Genomic DNA, 10,233 nt, shown 5'->3' with positions numbered 1-10,233 from the left:
GCGGCCACTGCCCTCCAGTCTGGGCGACAGAGTGAGACTCCAACTCAAAAAAAAAAAATAGTAACAGATTAACTGAATTTTCAGTTTATAATTTCACTCATGTAGTTATTGTACCTCTAGTTCGTCAAAGAAAAAAAAAGATTGCGCAATACATCTTCATAATCCTAGAAATAGATATACATTTTTATGTTGGTAACTATTGAAATGTATACATTAATCATTTGTTTCAGAAATAAATTTTGAATACTATATATAAATGCTAAGTTAAAATATATGATATGTAGATTTCTAAAAAATAAGCAAAATAGAACCATCATTATATTAAAGTATCTGACAATTCACATGATCATCTTGTGTCCTGCAATTCATTCTACATCATTCCTGAGATGTAGAGTCTAGCACCTTCTAAATAAAGGACCTGTTTTATTTACATATTAGGCAAATATTTATCACAAATAGAATGAGACTGTTTTATTTACATACTAGGCAAATATTTATCACAAATAGAATGCCTGCAATGGATAATTTCGTGAAAAAAAAAAAGCATTGACACATTGCATTTTTATTCTGTGAGACATAATTTAGTCACAAAAGTGTTAATCTACCTACTTAAGACAAAAATATGTTTATTAAAACAAAATGATAAAATATGCAACGTTATATTTTACAGCAAAAGAAAATATAACCTAAAGATTGAAGAGTCTAAGTGTAATGCACTGAGTCGGCATTCTGGCCATCACCAAGATACACTGGTCCTTCTTCCAAGACAAAGGTTAGTATTTTAGTTTTTACTTATTTATTTTTTGGAGGTCGAAGTCTTACTCCGTCACCCAGACTGGAGTGCAGTGGCACAATCAAGGGTCACCACAGCCTTGACCTTCTGAGTAGGTGGGACTACAGGTTCATGCCACCACATGCAGATTATATTTTTTACTTTTTGCAAGGACAAGATCTTACTGTGTTCCCCAAGCTGGTCTGAAACTTTTGGACTCAAGCAATCCTCCTATCTTGTGCTCCCAAAGTGCTGAAATTTTAGATGCGAGCCACCTTGCCTGGCCAGTATTTTTTTGTTTTTTAAAACAATCTTTTTCTTTTTCTTTTTTTTGAGAAAGCAGGATTTATTGAGAGGACAGAAAAGCTCCCACAGTAGGAGAGGACCTGAAGGGGTTGCCCAAAACAGTCTTTCTCCACTCATGCATCTCTTTGTTATAGATGCCAAATAATATTTACAGTACAATTTTCATTCATCTCAATTTTAAAAGCCTCTATTAAATATCTCTGGGCATGCAATTTTCAAAGTAATAGTTAAAGAAGCATATAAAGGATGCTATTTATTAATAGAACTAATGGAATGTAAATATCAGGATCAATGAAAGTATAAGACATCTAAAGACATATGAACCACAAAAGAACGTGTCACTGGCAGAGGATACTTTACTTGTGTTGCTTAGTGGAATCGTCTTCCTGAGGCTGATGCTAACTCCAGGAAACAATTAACACTGAAGCAACTGAAGAAATCAATGAGAAGGTGAAGTATCATGTCTAGAAAGTGTCTCCCTTTTAAAGGTGCTTGGTAGATGTCACACTTTACTCTGCAAGAATTTTTAAATAACCATTGTTTCTATAAGTGGAGGTCTTCAGGTACATAGAAAAGCTTCAAAAATGATTGTTAAAAATGCATAACAAGCCAGGTACACTGTCTCATGCTTGTAATCCCAGCACTTTGGGAAGCTGAAGCAGGAGGAACACTTGATCCCAGGAGCTCTAGGTTAGCCTGGGAAATATAGCAAAACCTCATCTCTTAAAACAAACAAACAAACAGAAAAGGAAAAATGCAAAATAGATTCTGGCATTTTTTACAAAATTATAATAAGGATGCAACTTTTTATGTATCTATGACAAAATAGAGTTGTTTTAAGTTGAAAACATGTTTCCAAATGCAATCATGAGTAAATGATATTTTAACAATAGCACCATGCCTCATTTAAATAAGTAATTCAGGAATATTTCTGAAAATTTAATTAATACTGCATAAGGTATTATCTCGTGTGTAGAAACATATGTAAAGTAGTAAAAATGACAACATTATTTCTACAAGAGAAGAAAATTATGGATTTTAGCACAAGTGTTAGAAAAATTTATGGATTCTCTAGTTCATTGCAACAATGTCCAAAGACAGTAACTTAAGGCAGCATACAAGGAGACCCCCTCAAAAAGTAGTATTACTTTTGTGGAGGGCAGATCCCTTTTAGTACAAACTTCACCTGATAGGTAAGTTTTCCAGGAACCCAGCAGCCTCAATTTACTAGCTAGCAGTGCTGTGAAAGGCTGCATTAGGCTTCAGTGATTTTTTTTGGGGGGGGGGATTCTTTCAAGGAGATTGCCCATTTCATGATATGTCATTTATGAGCACACCTGCCCACACCATACTGAGTGGTTAGCAGTTTTTGACCAAAAATGACATGACACCCATATCTCATCCTCTGCATTCAATCAATCTCGCCCCAAGCGATTTTTGTTTGTTTGTTTCCCTGGATGAAAAACGTCCTCAAAGGGAAACATTTTGCCAATTGTGAAAGAGATGAAATAAAAAATGTCAGAAGCACTAAAAGGCACCAAAATAGATGAATTCCAAAATTATTTTGTGCAGTGGAAAAAACTCAAAATAGAAAAGCCAATGGATGTATTGCATCAATTGGAGAGTAATTGAAGGCCATTGAAGTTTAAGCATGTAAGGATAAATACATATTTTTAATAAATAAATAATAGGATTTTTTGAGTCCCTCCTCATATTCTAAGAAGTGTGAACTGAACTTCTTAGAGTAAATAAGACATTAGTATTCCTCAGACTATGTTGCTAGGGGCAAATATGAAAAAGTTAACTGATCTAAATTATTTTCTAATATTTTCATCTCAAAGATATTAATACTTTTCTTCTTACCTGCAAACTATTTGAACAGTTCAATGTTTTTTAAATAATAATTGTATATGGCCTCTGAAAATAAACCTGAAATGGGCATCTGCAATCTAAGAGACATCTCATCGGCTTAGGAAGTATTTTAAAGTATGTGTTATGAAGTACAAGAACCATTCCACTGAGACTACTTTGAATCATCTTTGGGTGGATAGAGGAAAAGAGAGGGCTAGCAGGGTGGGTTGATTCATCCCCAAACGACTCCAGCTCAATCTGTTTCATATATTGGGCACATAGGTAAAATTTCATTCAAACAAAAGGATTCATGGTTGAAAAAACAATCGCTCTATGAGAGGACGGGAGACAATCAGTTTTTATGATAAATTGCAAAGCAAGTCTAAGGAGTGATAGCATTTGTTACTAACATCAAGAGCCAAGATCATTGGTTTTTGGAATATGTATATTTTTCATTTTTCTGAATATATATCAAAAAGTCATGACAAAACTAATTAGAAATTTAACATTTTAAAAGAACAGGTAATAAACCAAATAAATATATAAGATAAATTCATATGGAAATGAATTTTTAAGTATTATTGTAATGAATCTTGGGATGTCCACCACATTTATATGGACAAAAGGAGGAAGCCACTGCCTTAAAGTATTTTTTGAAGTTTCAGTGATGGATTTAAGTGCGACCATTTCAATCCTTTTTTTTCTGCAGTTGTACATTATTGTTTTATATCAAGAAGTAAAGTTAACTTCAGCTATTGCTCTTCCTCTGAACAATGATACCATTTTCTGACTATCACCAATACTTTTTTTTTTTTTTAGTTGGAGTCTCAGTCTGTTGCCCAGGCTGGAGTACAGTGGCATGCTCATGGCCACCACAGCCACCACCTGCTGGGCTTCCACCTCAGCCTTCCACCTCAGCCTTCCAAATAGCTGGAACTACAGGCATGCACCACCACGCCCAGTAAATTTTTTTAATTTATTGTAGAGAGGAGTGCTCATCAAGTTGCCCAGGCTGGTATCAAACCCTGGACTCAGGCAGTCCTCCTTACTCTGTCTCCCAAAGTGTTGGAATTACAAGGATGAGCCACCACACCCAGCCAATTTCTTGTCATTTATTACTCTGTGAAAAAAATCTTGCTCTCATTCATTTTGGTTTTTTACCTTTTAACTACAAGGCAATCTCAAAAAGATTAGAGTCTTTGCTTATCTTGTTCACTCTGTATCTTCAACACCTAGAAGAGTGTCAGAATTAGGCAGCCAATAAATTTTGGTAAGTAAACGTATCATTACGTTTCATTTGTTCTGTAACTTAATCTCTCTACATTTTAGCTCCATAACTTGTAAAATGGGACTAGCCAGGAAGGAAAACAAATTGGGTGCTTGTTCATAGCTCATCTCAGAACTCAAAGCTTTAAATAATTTGACAATGAACATATCTGGAAAATGTGGGCATAGCTAAGTGTGGTAGCTAAAAAACTTGTAGTAAATACCAATCGTAAATTATTTTAACATGTAAGAGGTAATAGGAAAATGTTACTGCTGGTAACGAGGAATGTTATTTCTGTGGTGAAAATCTATCTGTTATACTTGGTCAAGGGCAAATTGCAAGTATGCCAGGATAAACGCAATATTCAGTAGTACCTCCCTTTCCATGATGAACATGCCACATTGATATTATGATTATAAACATACAAATGACAAATACATGTAAAAGTATAAATACACAAAAAAAGATGAAATTTAACCACACCTTAATCCCACTAGTGCTCTGTTTTAAGAAAATTATACCTATTCAGGCTATTAGACTTCATGCTATTAAGTTATTCTTTTGCTAAGTGCTATGAATAAAAACATATATAAACCTAAGCATTTACATAAAAGAGCCAACTGTCTTGTTGGTAAACACAATTGCAACTTGTGAAAAATAAAGAATTTTTTTTTACTTTCTCTCACAAATTGTTTTAGATTTAAGATTTGTAGTACCATCAATAATTCACTTTTTGAAAGTGACTATGTTTTATATAGTTTAATAATGTTATGACTAGGCTGAGTTTATTTAATTGGTTATTATTGTTTACTTAATTGAGAATACTTAATTCACTCATGAGATATGTTTGATCTCAAACTGTCAACTCTGTAGTGCATTTATTACAAGTAAAAAGGGCATTATTTTGAAATATTTGATTTAATGACAATTTCTTTTAAAACATTTGTTCTAAAATGGGTTATATTTCTCCAACATAATTACTGAATGTTCACATGTAGATTTTAATTAAGGTACTTTTACAAAATTTTCCTAAAAACATTGTGTAAATACAAAATAATATTTATTTTAGTGTTTTATCCAGGAAAATTTAAGTCAAAAATTGTTCCATATTATCAGTCTATAGCATTGATAATGCAATTCATTATTTCAGATTTTCTATATACACACAAAAAGTTATTGTTAATGTGTTATGTAACATATATAATAATATAATAAAACCTGTGTAATATATCATAAAAGATAACATTTTATTGATATGAAGAAAAAAATGCAGTCCCACTCATTAAGTATTTATAGCCAAAGAAAAGCATTTTAACTTACTTAAGCATCTAACCCTGACTACCAATTTAAGGGTATAAAAGAACTGGAGAAATGTTGTTAAATGAATTCAAGAATGAGCCAAACCCTGAATGTGATCTCTAAGAGGCAAATGTCTTGCTTTGAGTTCCCTAGAAGCAGATCCTTGGACAATGGCTTTAGTATAGAGACCATGAACAGGGAGTGGGAAGTTGGGCAGGAAAAGGAAGACAGCCTTAAAACTTCTACTAAGAACCGGCTACCACCAGGGCGGCCCAAGCCTGATCCTATCATACTAGAAAACACTAGGACAGACATGTTCAACCCGCGACCTGCAGCCGTGTTCCACCCAGGACAGCTAGTAATGGGCCCCCGCAAATCTTTTAATATCATGTGCATTTTAGTGTTTGTTTATTTTTTTGTGACCCCATGCATAGTTCCATTTTTGAAGTTCACAATCACACCTTATTCATGACATTGCTTTTTTGGCAGCGTATACATTTGTGAGTAGCTGTTTTCAATTATATAGCACAAGAAGAACAGAATTCAAACATTTCTGGCAAGCACCTTGAGAACTCACTAAGAACTGTGATCACTTCCATCGAGCTAGACATTGATAGATTAGTTTTACAAAAACAAGTTCAAATTTCCCACTAGTTTTATATTGTTCTTATTTTTCTAAAATTTATAATAAAAATATTTTTAAAATAAATCTTATTATGTATTTACTTTGTTATGTAATATATGTGCAGCCCCAAATAATTCCTCTTTACTTGACGCAGACCAGGAAAGCCAAAAGATTATTTGATGTAGCCCAGTAAAGCCTAAAGGTTACTCAATGCAGAACAGGGAAGCAAAATAGTTGGGCACCCCTGAGTTAGGAAAAAGTGTACTCAATATTCCTCAGACGCATTTTATCCCAGGGGCCAGGGAAATTAGGTGTTTCTGCACCACCAGCTGTCATTCATAGGTCATACTTTGATGCTAGGCACCTTAATTCCAGTTTGTGATCTAGGATCAAAGTAACTTTTCTGAGGCTTTAAAGGAAACCCCCAGGCAAAGAAATAGACACTGGCTATATTAAAAAGTAAAGCCCAGAATTACGGGCACTGACAATAAAGGTGTTTGCTGCAGACTAGATGTCTTTAACAAATACAGGGCAAATATACCTCAACATGCATGTGGCATGGGCATGGGGGAAGGAGGATGATGAATTGTAACAGAACAATAAAAACTTTATAGATACATGAGAACTAAACAGTCATTATCTTAATAATGATGGTCTTATGGATGCAGATGTATACCATATCTCATAAAACGGAACAGTTTGAAATGTACAGTGTATTTTACATTGGTTATTCTTAAAGTACTAAACAATGACAGTGAAAAAGACAATTTTAGAAGACATATCAACAAAGATTGTAAAAGTTTATTTAGATCTTGATTAGAGCAAGACAACTTTAAAAAGGACACATATCAATAACAAAAAATTTAATAGCATTAGATAATATTAGACTGACATTAGATAATATTAAGGAGTTATTTTTAATTTTGTTGACTATGATATTGGTTTTGCAAATATGTTAAAGTATTATCTGTTTGATTTGATGTCTGGGATTTGTTTTTCAATAACCTGGTAAAAAAGAGAAGAAACCAAGAATAGACCATGATGGTTGATTTTGCTATGTCCTATACTTTTGTATGTTGGCATTACCAATAATAAACAGTTAAAAATGAGAATTTTAAACTAAAAAAAAGCAAGGTTAAAAAAAGAGACTATTTGCCAGTATTGCAAGTGTGTGAGTAAATATATATTTAATAATGATTTCTTGCAACACAACACAGCTTTGGTTTTGCTTGTTATTTATGTCTTGGTTTTAAAAATTCTACTATGTACTATGATTTATAATATGTTGCTTTTATTGCTAATGTGTCACAAAAATTATTATAGTGATTGAAGGCATGATCCTATACAAGGAAAACCAAAACCAAAAAAAAACCTCAGACCTTATGTATAAAAAATTGTGCATTTATTCTTACATGTTTAAATTTCAGTCACCTTCAAAGTACTCGCCGTTTGATTCAATACTCCTTTCCAGATGCTTTTTCCACTGGCTGAAGCAGTTTTTGAACTCGTCAATTTTGATGGCTCTTAATGCTCTTGCCATTTTTTGTTTCACTTCTTTCACATTGGCCAAACATTTTCCTTTGAGGATTTTTTCATCTGGGGAAACAAAAAGTTGCTTGCAGGTGGATAGGGAAAGTGGGGTATGAAGATCATGTTGTTTTTGGTCAAAAATTGCTGAACACTCAGCTCAGTGTAGGCAGGGGTGTTCTCATGGTGGAATAACCAGTCACCTGTTTGCCACAAAATCCAAATGTTTCTTCCACAAGTTGTTACACAACCTTCTCAGAACTTCAAGATAAAAACTGTGGTTGATCATATGATCCAGAGGAACAAATTCTCAGTGTACAAGGGCTCCACTCTCCAAAAGAAAGTTCTGTCTTTTTGATGGTGACCCGCCCCCATATACACAATTTATTATTTATTTTAAAATTTTCAGACGACATCTGTAGTTCGTACATGTTAACAAACTAAATATACTTTTTTAAAGATGAGATAAATCTAAAGAGTTGCTCATTCTAAGTTACATTAAGCTGGGCTATCAGGGAACCACGTTTTTTTGCCATTTGAGGTGTAACTACATTAATCACTTTGGATATGTTTGATTTGACCTTCTTTTCTGCACTTTCTTTAATTACTAAGTAGTTAAAGTTTAAAACAAATTTACTAAGTGAAAAGTCAGACTTAGTAAGTACGTTTTCAGCAATATGTACTTTGTTTCAAAGATTTGATTCTTTTTTTGAAAATATACCAATATTTTGCCAAAGTAAATTTTCAGCAGCCTATATAAAAATAAGATAATTGTTTTGCTACCATATTTGTCCTCACAGAATTTGTTTTACCATGCACCTTAGTTTTAAAACATCTTCCCTGTTTGTTCATATAATAATAGAGATATATAATTCTTATAATATAGTAATTTAATGATTATATTCACGGAGAACAGTTTCTGTTTTAATATAAGCTATAATAAGGTGGAACTAAAATGGTAATAGAATAGAACACATTCTTAGCACTTTCTGAAGTTAAAAAGAAAAAAAATAGAATAGAAAAAAGACAACTTGGAAAACTCAGTTAATTTAATATGCAGTTAGTTCCATGAAGAGTGCTGAAAATCCAATCAGACATTGGCATTTTCTGTAAGAAATGTACTTTTAACACAACCTAATAAGTAGAGAGGAAGACAGTCTGCTAAAAGAATAATTTCTTTTTTTACTCAAGATAACTGCTACATCATAATGATGAAAGATTTCTTGTACGTGCAAGACAAAGCTAGGCCATAATGAGGTTATTCGTTTTTTTCTAGAGCAGCAAATAAATGAACTATAAGTAATGAGCTCCAATTTGGAGTTCTTTTTTCATGCTGAAAATAAGGACTTTGCAAAACTCTGATCTATCTTTGAGTGCCTCTGCATGCTCTTCAGTCATTAGAAATGAATTTATAAGGGTTGAGAGGAAAGGGAGACTGGAGTTCTATTTATAGTCTATAATATAGTAGCAGTGTCATGAAACCCTGAGGCTATGGTTTCGAAGGAAAATAAAGAATGTCTACAATGAATAAACTAGAAAAGATACTAACTTTTAAAAACCCTAATTGACATTAAACCAAATAAAGCAACATTCTTAAAAAAAAAAAAAGACTGTTGTAAGAAAGCTTAAAAAATGCAACAGAATGAAGGCATTGTAAAACACATGGAATACTCAGAAGAAAATTTGAATGAGTTAGCAGCTAGTTATTCTAAGAAATGAAAAATTTTACATTGTGCTGTCTATATCCTGTTTGGTAATTCTGGGGTCTTTGGACATATATTTCCAAAGTTGGCATTTATTTCTATTATCTTTAATTCAGATGATATTTATACTTTCTAATTCAGTTATCTAACATAGTCTTATAAATAAAGAAATAATGTTTGAAAGAGAATCTGAAAAGGACCATGGTTTTAACACTGTATTATGGAAAACATTTTAGAGATATTAAAACAGAATGCCAACTATTCAAATTCTTGTTAGAACTTTTCTTCATTTGTGATAAAAGTTTACTAAGATAAAGGAATGTCAGAAAACATTGTGGGCAGGTTTATGTGACACACTGATAAATTTCCAGTATCCTCCCATGATTACTTGCACACTGAAAGCGAAGGCTCCTCTCCTGAAATTCCTAACATCTGATACTTGGTAGAAGCTAGTTGTGGACTTGATCACTTAAAAAAAAGTAAATATTTATGAAATGATGTCCATATTTCTGGTAGGTATTAAAAGGTACAGATAAGAAAGTTTAACACTACATTTAATTGAGTTAAAAAAATTAAATATTAAAGTGGTATTTTAAAAAATATTTTTAACTTTTGCATTTTCCTGAGACTCCAAGAGACCATATAAGACTAAATTCAACTTCATACCTCTTAGTTTATTTATCTACATGCTAGTCAACTGAAAAAGAAAAAAACTATCACATTTAGCAAAACATCTTGTTGTAAACCACCAATGATAGAAAATGTCCCTTACTTTTCTCTCTATATGTGCTTATTTTGCGATCACATTTTTTTCTATATCAAGTTCATTTATAATATTTTAAAGTTGGCTTTGATGTGTTTTTATGCATTTCAAGTATAAATT

The sequence above is a fragment of the Carlito syrichta genome, unplaced genomic scaffold (genome assembly GCF_000164805.1).
Source record: "Carlito syrichta isolate Samal-C Ts95f unplaced genomic scaffold, Tarsius_syrichta-2.0.1 Scaffold314267, whole genome shotgun sequence".
Taxonomy (NCBI): Eukaryota; Metazoa; Chordata; class Mammalia; order Primates; family Tarsiidae; genus Carlito; species Carlito syrichta.
This window is presented reverse-complemented; position numbering follows the sequence as displayed.